The sequence below is a fragment of the Myxine glutinosa genome, chromosome 3 (genome assembly GCF_964187855.1).
Source record: "Myxine glutinosa chromosome 3, kmMyxGlut1.1, whole genome shotgun sequence".
Lineage (NCBI taxonomy): Eukaryota > Metazoa > Chordata > Myxini > Myxiniformes > Myxinidae > Myxine > Myxine glutinosa.
The window spans coordinates 131,499,709-131,514,952 of NC_136263.1; the positions used below are offsets into that span (position 1 = coordinate 131,499,709).

The 15,244-nt window shown below is 46.1% G+C and overlaps 1 long non-coding RNA gene across 1 annotated transcript in view; it reads left to right on the forward strand.

The window, feature by feature from the left end:
* Nucleotides 1-15,244, forward strand: part of LOC144891355 (uncharacterized) — a 316,637-nt gene that overhangs the window by 128,216 nt on the left and 173,177 nt on the right. Inside the window, exon 2 of the long non-coding RNA XR_013622876.1 lies at nucleotides 7,938-8,116. This is a non-coding gene — a long non-coding RNA (uncharacterized LOC144891355). The remainder of the gene's footprint in view (nucleotides 1-7,937; nucleotides 8,117-15,244) is intronic.

Genomic DNA, 15,244 nt, shown 5'->3' on the forward strand with positions numbered 1-15,244 from the left:
TACATTCAAACTCAAGGTACCGCTATGGGTACCCCTGTTGCACCGTCGTACTCTAACATCTTCATGGGAACGATAGAGGCCAAGATCAATGCACAACCTCATCACGGCATCTTGGAAAAATCCTGGGTACGTTATATTGATGACATCCAGTTCATCTGGTCAAAATCCCCCCATAGTCTCACCCAATTCCAAAATGAATTAAATTTGATTCATCCGACCATCAAGTTCACATTCGACAGCTCACAGTCCGAAGTTCACTTTCTAGACACATCACTCACGCTTCAAAATAACAGACTCGAAACAGAACTATACACCAAACCAACAGACACTCACTCTTACCTTCTCCCTTCTTCATCTCATCCTAAACATACAATTGCAAGCATCCCATATAGTCAAGCACTCAGAGTAAGACGCATTTGCTCAACAAAAATGGCAGAAGAAACTTCTCTCTGCCAATTAGAAACACACTTCATTGCAAGAAACTATGACCCTCACTCTGTGAAAGAAGCAATAAACCGAGCAAAACGCTTACCGAGAGCAGACCTTCTGACTTACAAACCCAAACTTGCAACTAACCGTGTCCCACTGGTAACCACCTACTCTCCTACCTCATCCCAATTGCCAAGTATTCTGAATAAGGCCCTTCCCCTCCTCCATCAATCAGAAACACTCGGCACCACATTTCCTCAACCTCCACTAACATCATTTCGACGTGGTCGGACACTCAGGGACCTCTTAGTAAAAGCAAAGCACCCATAGCCCCACAACAAACAAACTAGGATCCCTGGCTTCTATAAATGCACAGCAAAAAAATGTATTATTCACAAGCATTTACAAGAAGGAAACAAATTTTGTAGTTCTAGCACTGGACAAAAATTCCCCATCACCTCCTATATGAACTGCAAATCTACATGGGTCATATACCGAATCACTTGCCAAAAGTGCAACAAACAATATGTTGGAAAAACTGAGAATACACTCTACACACGATTTAATAACACCCGGTCAGAAATCAATAACTTCCACACCAGTCAGGGCAAATCTCTACCTTACACGATACACTTTAATCAACCGGATCACTCTATAAATGACATTCAAATCTCTGCCATTGAATCAATCACAAATACATTGAATCGATCACACACCACGATTCTGAAACGTGAGTCCTTTTGGATACATACACTTCGGACAAAAATCCCTCATGGCATAAATTTTGATGATTAAAGAATGTTCCTACATCAACCCAATCAAATTGTTAACCGTAACCCATTCATTCATTCATTCATTCATTCATTCATGCATACATTCACCCATTCATTCATTCTACCTTTATATGTCATTTATATAAATATATAAATATATTATATGAATATAAATGGTATATGAATATATGCTTGTGTGTTTATGTATGTATGTATCTCTATATTTGTATATGTACGTGCACCGGAACTGTAACGCAAACGGTAACTGTAAGGTGCGCTTCACTTCCGTTGAACTTTGGGCCGGTGAGTGAGCTTTGGCGTGGCTCTTCCTTTTGTATGCATTTTCTACACATATCACACATCTTACACACATATCACTATACATACCTGACTGATAATATGCCTGCTGTTTTTGTAGACTCAGAAGTTGACCTTTGTTGGTCGAAAGCTTGTCAAAAATTAAAGATCGAAGTCCTGAAGCTACGTCCGCGTCTGATTTAATCTCCCAATTATTTATTCAATGCAAATGAGGTGCCCTGCTCGTACTGTGGAGTTTCTACTATTTCTCACAGTTATATATATATATATATATATATATATATATATATATATATATATATATATATATATATATATATATATATATATATTGTTGCGGATTTGAGAATCCTGTGTTTTTTTTTATTGTTGTAAGTGAAATGAATCTTGTTGTAAATATCACCCTCTGTAGTGTAAAGGTCAGAGGTCGTCCTCCTAGTTAATCCATATACATGCACGTAGCAAATCATATATCCTTCTAAATAGTTATCTCCTTATTCTATGTAGTTTAAGGCTCTGTTCCCACTAGTTGACACTGCATTGCATCAGATGACAGAAGATAGTTCCCTTCCATATCCCAAAGCTTGCATTGCCAACTGCATTGGGCGGTTTTCTGCATTTGCCGCCATTGCCATGTGCTGTACCTCGGAGAAGAAAGGTGTGTCTCCACATCGTCATCGGAGGGTGGAGCCAGGAGAGCCCTTGCCGACCAACCTAGCACGAGGGGTTTGGCTTGAGAGGGCGGAGAGAGAATGATCGGGGAGGTTCGCGAAGGTTTGAGGGTGTGGCCAATATAACCCGCGGCGGGACGCCCCCACGAGAGATGAGTCCTTGGAGAGCACGCGACGCACCTGAGACGAGTTGAGGAAGGAGATGCTTGAGGGAGAGAGAAGCACGCATGAGCTTTGAACCACCGCAGCTTGAACCAGCGCAGCTTGAACCACCGCAGCTTTAACCACCGCAGCTTTGGGCTTTGACGGCAGTTTCGACCGTGGCCGCGAAGGAACGCCGCCGGGCGAAACCGATCGAGAAGGGGCGGCGGCTGCTCACTCCCGGCCCGACCGTGCTCCGGTTCCAGTTGAACCTTCCTCTCCTTCCAGCCATTCGTTCCTGCCTTCATCCCCCCGTGTAAGTCTGCTCGTCGTCTGTCTTTTATGTTGTCCTGGGGTGTAAGTAAGTTTGTATAGGTAAGCTAATATTTGCACTGTGTCTCCTTACTCCTTCTGTCTTTCTTTTCTTTTCTTTCCTTCTCCTTGGTTCCTTTGATTTGTGTAAATATTAGTAATAAATTATATTTGTATTTCCTACCTTCGTTCTTCATCTTCATGCTCACCCGGTCGTCTTTGTGATTTCCCCATTGAAAACCTGTGGCGCGATTTTGGCCAACGTTCAGGATCGGGTTAGTCTCTGCTAATGGTTCATGCCGCGGTTGCTAAACCGCTCGGCAATTAACATCTGTCCGTGGTCGCGAATGAGGTTGCGCACCTGCCTCTCCGGAGGGAGCTTGTGCAACTTCAGGACTCACGTCAGGTCAGTCATAGACGAGGGGATTAATCCCCCCTCGATAAGGGGAAAAGAGGCCGACGTAGAGATCCGCAACAATATATATATACATATATATATATATATATATATATATATATATATATATATATATATATATATATATATATATATATATATATATATATATATATATATACATACGAGGTGTGTTCAAAAAGTATGCGACCTTAATTTGTCGTGCGTAAACAAATGAAGCTAGGGAGGCGTTGATTGGTGCACATATGTAGGCGATCCTAATGCGCACGCGTGAATTTTTTCCCACCTGCAGAAGCTGTCATTCGACGGCAGACCGCCGATGAGTGAGGAAGTGTAAGTGAGCGCCGTCGGATTTTCGTTTTTGACAAAATGACGGAAAAACTTGAACAACTCTACTGCATCAAATTTTGTGTAAAGCTTGGCGATTCCCAAGTGGAAACGATCTGCAAGATTCAACAGGCCTTCGGGGACGAAGCAATGAGCACCACACAGATAAAGGAGTGGTACAACCGCTTCAAGGATGGCCGCACATCAGTGGAGAGTGAAGCACGTTCGGGTAGGCCCTCAACATCCCGAAATGAGATCGTCATTGACCAATTGAGGACCCTGGTGATGCAGGATCATCGAATCACGATCAGAGAACTTGCAGACGAGTTGGGCGTCAGCATTGGATCCGTTCATTCCATTATGAAGGAGGATTTGGGCTTCAGGAGAATCTCAGCGAAGTTCGTACCAAAGCTGCTAACGATTGAGCAGAAGCAACTCCGTTTGGAGATCGCACAGGACATGCTGGAGACTGTGAACAGCGATCCCAGCCTCCTCAACACAGTGATCACTGGCGATGAGTCCTGGGTTTATGGGTACGACCCAGAAACGAAGTTGCAGTCATCACAATGGAAGCATCCAACATCCCCGAGGCCAAAAAAAGCAAGGCAGGTCCGCAGCAATGTCAAAGTCATGCTGACCGTCTTCTTCGACTCCAGTGGCGTGGTTCATCACGAGTACGCACCACACGGCACAACCATCACCAAGGAGTATTACCAAGAGGTTCTGCGTCGCCTTCGTGACGCTGTGCGACGCAAACGGCCGGACCTGTGGGCAGCGGGCAATTGGCAGCTCCATCACGATAACACACCCGCCCATTCTTCACATTTGATACAGAGTTTCTTGGCCAAACACAACACACCTGTGCTTCGTCAGGCTCCCTACTCTCCCGACATGGCTCCGTGTGACTTCTGGCTTTTCTCCAAGCTGAAAATGCCCCTGAAAGGGACCATATTTCAGTCCAGAGAAGACATCATGCGGAATGCGACGGACCAGCTGCGCGCCATCCCAAAAGAGGCGTTCCAGCACTGCTTCCGACAGTGGCAGAACCGTTGGGAGAAGTGTGTGGCAGCCCAAGGGGACTACTTTGAAGGAGATTAGTGTAAGTTTGTTGTATCTGGATACGAGTATTTTTTATGAACAAAGGTCGGATACTTTTTGAACACACCTCGTATATATATATATATATATATATATATATATATATATATATATATATATATATATATATATATATATATATATATATATTGTTGCGGATATGAGGACTGTATTTTTTTGATTGTGTGCTTTATTATTATTATTATTGTTTATTCTGCGCCCCCTGCCTCCGGAGCTGTGTAAAGGTGAAAGGGCATCCCATAATTAGTCCACAAGCATACACGTCAGCCAATAATAGAATACCCCTGTTCGATAGTTATATCTTATTCTGTGTTTTAGGGTAAGGCTGTGTCTCCCATTAATTGAAGTACTCCATTGCACCAGTGAAAGAGAATAGATCCCCTTTCATTCCCATCCCCAAAATCTCCATTTCCTTTCACATCCCCTTTCGTCATTGCCAAGCCTCGATTGCCAATTACATCCCCTCCAAAACCACCATTGAACATGTGCTCGGGTCGGGGAAGAGGGGCGTGCCCGCCCGTCGTCATCAAGGGCGGAGCCAGAGGGTCGCGTGACCAACCAGGGCCGAGGTGAGCACACCGATGGGCGTGTCCTTTGGGCCGGCGGCTTGATCGCCAGAGGCGCTATAAAGGCGCGCGCGCAAGAAGCGAGTGTAGTCGGTGGTGAGGAGTGAGTGGACCAAGAGAGAGAAAGAGTGGTTGGACCAAGAAAGAGAAAGAGTGGTTGGACCAAGAGAGAAAGAGTGGTTGGACAGGGAGACGTGCAAGAGTGTTGTTGAGTTGAGGGTTTGGACCAGACGAGTCAGACGAGTCCTGGCAAAGCAAGCGGCGGCCACAGCAGCAACGACACCCAACAGCCGCTTGGGGCCTGGACGGCGGTTTTGAGCAGGGCCGCGAAGGAACGGCGGCTGCTAAACGCGCCGATCATGCTGCTAAACGCGCCGACCCTTGGACCTTCCTCTCCCTCCAGCCATCCACCTCCTGCCTTTCCACCCTTCTTGTGTACGTGAGTTTGTTCTGTGTGTCTTGTCCCTGGGTATTTAATTAAGTCTGTATAAGCTAGTATTTGCACTGTGTCACCTGCGTCTTATGTGTTGTAAATAAACGTGTCTGCTTTCTTTTTGCTTGTGTGTATAATAAATCCAATTACTCTTCTGTCCGTCTTCTCGTCTTATTCCTTTTCCTCTTTGCATTTCGTCGTTTTAGTCTTTTCCAGATTGGGCAGCTGCGGTGCGATACGGCCAAAGTTCTGGGTGAATCGGGTGAGTTCGCCCGTCGGGTGAGTCGGGAACAACTGTTCGGTCGTGGAGCCTTCGCTCGGCAAACAACATCCTAAACCGCGATCAGTAACAATTGGTGTCGGGAAGTGGGATTGGATCCGAAGCGGCTTAACGCGCTCAAAATTACAAAGTACCAAAATTGCTTTTGTTTTACAAAACCCGAATTTTGAAATCGCGCCATGGCTGGTCAAGGCGATCGAACGCCGGTGGGTGAGCTAGAGGAGGGGTTAGGAGTAACCCAGGATCAAATGGAGGGGAGCAATGAGGAGGCGGTTGAGGGTGTATCAGGTGCACAAAATGGCGTCCTCGCGCACGTGGGTGTAGCGGCACCAAATTTTTCCGCGCCCGCGACCGTAGCAGCGCCACTGGTGGATTGGAATCTTTTTATGATCCAAATGAAGGCCCTTATGGATGCTCAGAGTGAGCGATTGGAGGGCCAAATGGGGGTAATGGGGAATCGGATGGATGCTCAGGGTGAGCGATTGGAGGGCCAAATGGGGGTAATGGGGAACCGGATGGATGCTCAGGGTGAGCAAATGGGGGTAATGAGGGACGAAGCGAGGGGTACCGGTGAGGGGTTAGACAACGGGATAAAAGAGGTAAAGAATGGGTTAACGGGGGTGGAAAATAGAATGGCTGCCCAGGAGAATCAGATAGAGGGGGTGAAAAATGGGTTAATGGGGTTAGAAAATAGGATGGAGGATAAATTGCGGGAAATAGGGGAACAATCTGCCAGGGAAATCAAACGAATGGGGAACCAGATAGAGGAGGTGAAAATCGGGGTAGAAACCAAACTGGATGCTCAGAGGGATGAATTGGGACAGATGAGGGTGGCATCTACAAAAGAGAGAGAAAGAGTGGTTGGACCAAGAAAGAGAGGAAAGAGTGCGCTGTCGAGAGTAAGGGTGAGTGCGCTGTCAAGAATGGAGGTGAAAGTAGTGAGAGTGACACGAAGCGTGAGTTGGTTGTGACAGGTGAGCGAGGATGTACACCTGGAATGGAAGGATGCACACCTGGAATGGTAGAGCGTGTGTGGGAATGCACACTTGAGTTGGTCGTGAGGCACGTGGCTGGGTGTGCGAGTGAAAGCACACCTGTGATTGTCACAGAGGAGGTGACCGAGGAAGGGGCGCGAAGAGGTGTGTTTGTGAGGTGTGCGAACAACGAATGTGTGCCAAAGTGTTCGGTGGTCAGGTGTGTGACCAAGTCTGTGAGCGGGATGAGTGTACCGAGGTGTGTAAGGAAAGGTACGAGGAGCATGGGAACAGCTGGAGGTATGAGCAAGAAAGGGGTAGCGTATGCGTGTAAGCATGCAGGTGAGGCATCGACGGTAACCGGGTTAGCGGTGAGAGCGACTTTTAGCCGAATCGGGCCCTCGGTGCGTGCCGGGCTTCGCGTGCCGCGAGAACCAGCGGGGATCCGAGCCACGGCGGGTTCGAAAGGACCGCCGTACGCGATCCACGCTGTGCCTCGCTTGGAACGGCCGCGTCCGGACTCCACTAGGCGGAGCGGGCAGCCCGATAGGAAGGGTCGTCATGGCGACCACTTTTTATTGAGACGTTCCGGCAGGTCGAGATCGGGCAATTGGATGGCTCCGCGCGGAGGTGGTGCGTGGGATCTCGGCACGGGTAAGCCCCCGTCCCTGCACCGAGTGCCGGACGCATCCAGCCGCCGGCACCAAAGAACCCGCATTCATTGCTCGGCTGTACGAAGCCGGGCTGTAGACGTGAATTGGCGCACCGAGAGGATCTAATAAGTAGACGGGTGATGAGGTTAGTGTTTTGGACCCAAAATTAGAAAAAGGCAAAATTTGATGATTGGTACGGTGATTGGCAGATGATTGGCAAAATTTTTGATTGGCTGAAATTTGGTGTGCCAAATTGATAGTAGGACCTCCCCGATGTGGTGGGATGGCAACTCTGTCATCCCTCACGGGGTGGGGCAAAGGAGCACTAGGTTATGGGGTTGATGGCAGTGAAAACTAGCCCGGGTGGGTTAGGATATTGTGTGTAGGGCCCTAGAAGATGACATTAGGTGACGTTAAGGTTAGTTAGTGACAAGGATACCTGTAGTGGGGACGCAGGTAGATTAGCGTGGATGATAATGACGTGGGAGCGCAATAGTTTAAAGGGACGACTTGGAAGCGCAAGTTTCAGAGGGGAGTAGTTAGCTGAGATGATGCCGTGTGTTTGAAGATTGAACAGGTGTGATTGAACAGGTGTGATTGCACAGGTGTGCAACTGAACAGGTGTGTGGAGCAGTGTATGAGTGAGTGATGGTGATGTGTGTTGTGTTGACCAACTGGTCCAGGAAGAGGAGGAGGGTGCAGGTGGCACCAGGTATGATTGCACAGGTGTGCAACGACAGGTGAATGGAGGACAGGTGTATGGAATAAATGGTATGGAGTATTGGAATGGATGGTCGTGGAGTGAGTATGGTGGAAATTGTGGAGTGGAGTGGATGGTGCGAAGGTGTGAATGGGGGAAGAGCGGACCCCCATCACGGATACCCGGGGCGGGTAGTGTAAGTGTTAGGTAGAGGGTACAGGTAAATTGTGGTTGGATATTGGCATCTGTGGTGCGGGTGAAAGAATGGTCTTTGGATGGGTGCATTAGTGTTGTGGAAATGGCTGGGCGTGTAGCCTGTTAGTGTGTGTAGTTGGTTTGGGCACTCCACCACTGTGAGGATGTCGGCCAGGTGAGGCCGCAGGTGGGCTCTGGGAGCCGGTAGTAGTTGTTGTGGATGGGGCCCGAGGATCCGGAGGATGGACCCGGGTAGCCCAGTGCCAGAGGGCACCGAGTGGGGTGACAGAGCCAGGAGGGGCTTTCCCCAGTTAGTTAGGTTAGGGTGAGGAGCTAGGTAAGCTCGGGTGGCAACTACAGTTGTGGAGGTGTGCAGGTGGGTAGACCTGCTGGGAGAGCTACACGTCGCAGCCCAGAAATTGTGCAAGGGCACCGGGAGATGAATCGGGGGTGTGAGACCCCAAATTCAGAAGCACCACAGTTTGGTCAATGGGAATTGGTTTTTAGAACCTATAGTGTAAGTTGGCCAATGGATTGGCGGGGAAAGACCCCGGGTAGTGTAAAGTGTGTTAAGGTCATTTAGAGGATAGTTAGGATTGGAGTCTCCTCGCACCATCTGCATCCACTCACCTGAGATGAGGTAACTCCACACCATGCCATGTTTTACTATTTTTCATTAATGCAAATGTTTTGGATTGTGAGACGCATCATGACGTGGGTGTGACATTGTGCTTTGTTGTTCCATCTCTTCCTCCTTATGAGGATTGATGATGAATTGGGTGATGGCAAATTTTGGATAGTGGGGGAGTGAAGACGAATTTGGTATAAGGGAAATAAGGGGAAGACGTGACGGTAGCGACGGATTGGTAATGTGTAGATTTTTGTACATATGGGGTAAGGGCAAGGGTAGTGTAGGTGACAGGGGGGTTACGTACGGTAGGGACGAGCTTTCTCACTTCGCCCTCTGTACGCATTTCGCCTTGCATTGCCTTATTGATGTGTACCCTTGTGACCTTACCCCTCGCTCAATTGTCTCTTTTGTCTCCCACATGACCTGTGCGCCATTGGGTGCCGAGGGGAGCGTGCGTGAGTCCTCCATTGTGCGCCCGAAATTCCCAGAACCAGCTGACTGCATCGATGCACCACATTATGGACCACATGCCTGTGGCCGAGCACCACTGATGAACCCCATGGGTTGGGGCATGGCCCCTCTGCTGGAACCGGCCATGAGGGCCCGAAATCTTGCTGGCGGACCTTGGCCACAGGGCACCGATGCCCCACAGGTGAACCACACGTAGTCGGCCCTGTGGGCCATAAATAAAGAAAATAAAATGGACACGTTGGGCACACTTTATTGCAAATAGGCCGCCAGTAAGAAAATGAAAGAAAGACAACATCTGGAAGAACAAATAATAATAACCAGCAGAGGTAGCCGAAGAGCAAGAGACACCTGCAGGGTTAGGGGTTGTTGATTTTATTTTTATTGAACATGCATTGAACACTGATGAACAATCGTGACTGCACCGATTGGTGCTTGGGTGTGTATTGGTGTGTTTTTGGGTGATTTCATGGTGCATTGATGCAGAGCAGACTGTCTCCCCCCCAGAAAGAACAATCACAGGTCCTGGGTTAGTTTTGTAAATAAAAATAGCGTCATTGTAAATAATGCTCCCCACCGTCAGTGTATAGTTTGAAGACCATTCCGCAATTCGGTTAACTGTGGGCGTAAGTCTGTTAGGCAGGGTGCAATGGAGCAGCGGGACACATTTATTTATGTTTTAAAACTGTCGCACTCAGGGTCAGGTTAAAAGTAGAGGGAACTACACCTACGTGTCACACTAAATAAAAGTTGTAGGCCCGGGCTGTGCCTAAGAGGAGGAGGGTGCAGTGTTGCGGATATGAGGACTGTATTTTTTTGATTGTGTGCTTTATTATTATTATTATTGTTTATTCTGCGCCCCCTGCCTCCGGAGCTGTGTAAAGGTGAAAGGGCATCCCATAATTAGTCCACAAGCATACACGTCAGCCAATAATAGAATACCCCTGTTCGATAGTTATATCTTATTCTGTGTTTTAGGGTAAGGCTGTGTCTCCCATTAATTGAAGTACTCCATTGCACCAGTGAAAGAGAATAGATCCCCTTTCATTCCCATCCCCAAAATCTCCATTTCCTGTCACATCCCCTTTCGTCATTGCCAAGCCTCGATTGCCAATTACATCCCCTCCAAAACCACCATTGAACATGTGCTCGGGTCGGGGAAGAGGGGCGTGCCCGCCCGTCGTCATCAAGGGCGGAGCCAGAGGGTCGCGTGACCAACCAGGGCCGAGGTGAGCACACCGATGGGCGTGTCCTGAGGGCCGGCGGCTTGATCGCCGGAGGCGCTATAAAGGCGCGCGCGCAAGAAGCGAGTGTAGTCGGTGGTGAGGAGTGAGTGGACCAAGAGAGAGAAAGAGTGGTTGGACCAAGAGAGAAAGAGTGGTTGGACAGGGAGACGTGCAAGAGTGTTGTTGAGTTGAGGGTTTGGACCAGACGAGTCAGACGAGTCCTGGCAAAGCAAGCGGCGGCCACAGCAGCAACGACACCCAACAGTCGCTTGGGGCCTGGACGGCGGTTTTGAGCAGGGCCGCGAAGGAACGGCGGCTGCTAAACGCGCCGACCCTTGGACCTTCCTCTCCCTCCAGCCATCCACCTCCTGCCTTTCCACCCTTCTTGTGTACGTGAGTTTGTTCTGTGTGTCTTGTCCCTGGGTATTTAATTAAGTCTGTATAAGCTAGTATTTGCACTGTGTCACCTGCGTCTTATGTGTTGTAAATAAACGTGACTGCTTTCTTTTTGCTTGTGTGTATAATAAATCCAATTACTCTTCTGTCCGTCTTCTCGTCTTATTCCTTTTCCTCTTTGCATTTCGTCGTTTTAGTCTTTTCCAGATTGGGCAGCTGCGGTGCGATACGGTCAAAGTTCTGGGTGAATCGGGTGAGTCGGGGAACAACTGTTCGGTCGCGGAGCCTTCCCTCGGCAAACAACATCCTAAACCGTGATCAGTAACAATATATATATATATATATATATATATATATATATATATATATATATATATATATATATATATATATATATATATATATATATATGTACATACATATATATATATATATATATATATATATATATATATATATATAGATATATATATATATATATATATATATATATATATATATATATATATATATATATATATATATATATATATATATATATATATATATATATATACAGTATATGCTGTAATTTGACATTTTATGGATTTTCTTTTTATTTCACAGGATTTTTGAATTTACCAATTATTTTCTTTTGTTGAAAATATCACGTGATCTGGGAGGTTTGTGCTTCTTCCTTTGACATTGTGCAACCTTTGGCTTCCATCCATGATGTGCATCTGGTGGTGTTTTGCAATTCTTTTGTGGTATTTTAACATCTTTGAGATTCTTTTTTGGTATTTTACCATCTTTGAGATTCTTTTCTTTTTATTATCTTTTCTACGCTATAAGAGAGGTGTGTGTGTGTGTCGTTGGTTGCTTTCTCCATAATTTTGGTGTTAGAAGGTGGAACGGAGTCCTCACAGGACTCAAAGTATCCACCCCCACTTCGGTGAAGGATTGCGATTTATGGGCTAAGTTGTGAAGGTTTGTTCTCAGAGTTTTGTTCCTATGGCTATTTTCAGGATCATAACTGAGCCTTGTACAGCCTCCAACTGTAGTTTGTTTGTGTTAATGTTCCCAGGGATGTTTTTAAGATTTCTGTGAGGTTCTACTTTATCATTCCCGTTGCCCCAATTATCACTGGTGCAGCTTTGGTGCTCTTCAGCTTCCAGGATCTTTTCACTTCATTCTTGAGATCTTGGTATTTGGTCATTTTTTTATTTCTGCATTATTTAGGCCAAAATCGTTGGGTACTGATACCTCAATCAGCAATGCTGCCTTTTCCTTTTTGATCCCGAGTACTATGTCCGGTCTCAATGCTTTGTTTCTCTGTTCACGCTGAATGGGATCATCAGGTCATACATGCGCATTATGTCCTTGTTTTCAATAATTGCTTTTGGTTCATGTCTCCACGAGTTTTGTGGAACTGGGATATTGAAATTTCCGCAGATATGCCAGTGGATTACTCTGCATACCTTGTTGTACCTTTGGGTGTAGAGCTGCTCTGACATGAGGTTTGTACATCCCGATAGGAGGTGACTCGTATTTTCTGTTTCTACCTTGCAGAACCTACACTTGTCCAATTGACTCAGTCCTGCCATTTTTTAAGCCATTGGTGTGGTGTCCTTTGTCTTGGGCATTAATAATGATTTGTTTCCCGTCACAGTTGAGCTGACCACTTCTTAGCCATTCCAGTGATCCTTCTTCGTCTATCCTTAATAGTAAGGGCATTTTATGAGATATTTCACAAATCTGTTAACTAAATTGTTACCAAAAAATTTCTTCACCAATATGTTTGTAAAGGTGTGTAATAACATGTGTTAAAATGTTGAAGTTCAACTCCCGTGGGAAACCCATAAAAAAAGCTGTTGAATTCGGGTACCGAAAAATTATTTTCGAGAATTTTTATTTTTTTTAATCGGCCCTTAAGTAACTTATGAGGGGTCAAATAAGGGTTTTTCATGATTCTGAGTTGATTGTTAACATTTATATTTTCACTTTTACATTTACACACAAAGTAGCTTTTATTTCACATACATATATAATACTCGAGTTATTTCTCATTCACAATGTCAGAGGTTTCAACAGTCATTGTCTATGTCTTCTTCAGACTCAACAACATCATGACTGCAGTTTCTGCATGTAATGCCATTACAGATTCCACAGGCCGAGATGCACGTGACCCCATTCTTCTTGCAGTTGCATCGCCGGTTGCTGCAATCTCCATGACAATTACAGCTCGTGAACTGCAATAGCTCCTCAGGAGCCGTGGGGTCCAGTGTTGGAACTGGCTCATACCCATGCACACCTATTGTCCATCCATAGTCACTGGGGTTCAGAGACATGCTCTGTAGAAGGATCCAGTCCCGGGTCTGCAGGTAGGCACGGAGTGAATGTTGTGCAGCTGCACCCTCTGTTGGAGGTAGAGTCTCTGGTTTGATCACTCCTGCCGCTGCCTTCCTTGAGAACATGTTATACCGAATTTCACCCAATGTAGTATCTCGTCCATGGTAAATGTACTTGAAAATCGCAGTACCAGCCTGAATCACTGTTTCCTTGGTGGCTTCTGTGTCAAGGAAGATGTCGATGTACTCAGCTGCGTCCCCTTCGCAAAACCTAAAAAAAAGCACCAGGTCTATGTCAAGTAAAGTATAATGTAAAACAGAAATAAAATAATTATTATTTTTAACATTTATACTATGATGACAATGATTATAATTATTATTATTATTAGTACTAGGGCATGCCCGTACTATATCTATATCTAAAATTATATCCCCCCCCTCTATTTACATGAAATGGTTTGGTTCATGAAATGTTTTGGTCCATTCGCAACGCCAAAGCGAACGGCGAACGGCTTGCGAGTACAGTGACAATCCCCCCGGGGTTTTTATTAGTTTTAAAACATAGTTTAACGCCAACATAGCGCCAACATAGTTTGCAAACGTGAAATAAATGAATACGCTCTCAAATGTGCCAACCGAGGCAGAGTGTGTCCGCCACGTTCGGCACACGCGATAGCTCGCTGCTCTCTGATTGGTTGAATCGTTTTTTGGACATAGCTCGGTAAGTAATTGTCCGATTAATATGAAACCTTGAAAAGGCACATCCTCGGGTCCCCAGCAATATACCTGGCAAGTTTATAGTATATCGGACCCGTGGTTGTCGAGAAACAGCGGTCACAGACAAACAAACGTACAAACGTACAAACAAACACACAGAGATTACTGGAATTATAGATAGATTAGTATTATTTGCCGACGTAATAGTAGTATTATCATTATTACCTGGCAAATAGAGTTGTTTTCCCATGACCAGCGATTGCAGAAACCGTATCACACCCCGTGAAGGCGTGACAGAAGAGCAGGTAGCTCTTCTGTGTTTCGGAGAGAGATTCTTTGATCTTTCGGACGTCATAAGAGCCGTTTGATGTGGTTAAGAAGAGTGGATGGTGGCTGTCTGAGCTATGGTGCACCAGCATTACCAGCACGTCTGCATCTTCTGCTCGCACCTGAAAATATAACAACATGTACAAAGCATAATGAACCGTTCAAGAACAAATTTAACTTTTCAACAGTGTGAATTCTCTTATTTTTAAATTACCCCATCTTCCCCCAGGCTCCATCCAATAGTTATACTAACTGAAGACACAAATGGTATTGACCTCAACAGAGCCATCTGAAGCAGCAGCCAATGCCTCTCTCACAATTGAAGTGTCAGCATCATTGTCACATTGCTCCACAGTGATGTGATGTTTTTGGAAGGTTGAAGAGAGAAGGTGGATGAGCTCACTCTTGTTATGAGTGTTGTCCAGAAACTTTGCTCTTGGGGTCCAGTTGGACATATCCGGTCGAATCTGGAGATTACAGCAGGAATTCTTGGTACGCCGGATGTGGTCGTGGTCTTTTGGTGATCTGCTGTAGCCATCAAAGACCACAATGATCTTCTGGGAGCAGCGGCCCAGATACTGCACGTAGCTCAGGTAACTGTTGGCGATCTCCTGCCAGGTCTGACGTTGTTCCCACTTCACCATGTAGACAAGCCATCCGCCATCAATTACGAGGGTGCAGCAGGGTTGGTTAGTCAAGTCAAGTGGATCAGTTAATGCCTTCAGGCTTGTATTTGAAAAGTCTGCCTTGTTTGCCTTGTTCATCTTCTGATCTTTGTTGCTGAACAGGGACAATGGGAAGGGAGTCAGCTCATACTGTAAGCTTGTCTCAACTGTCATATCC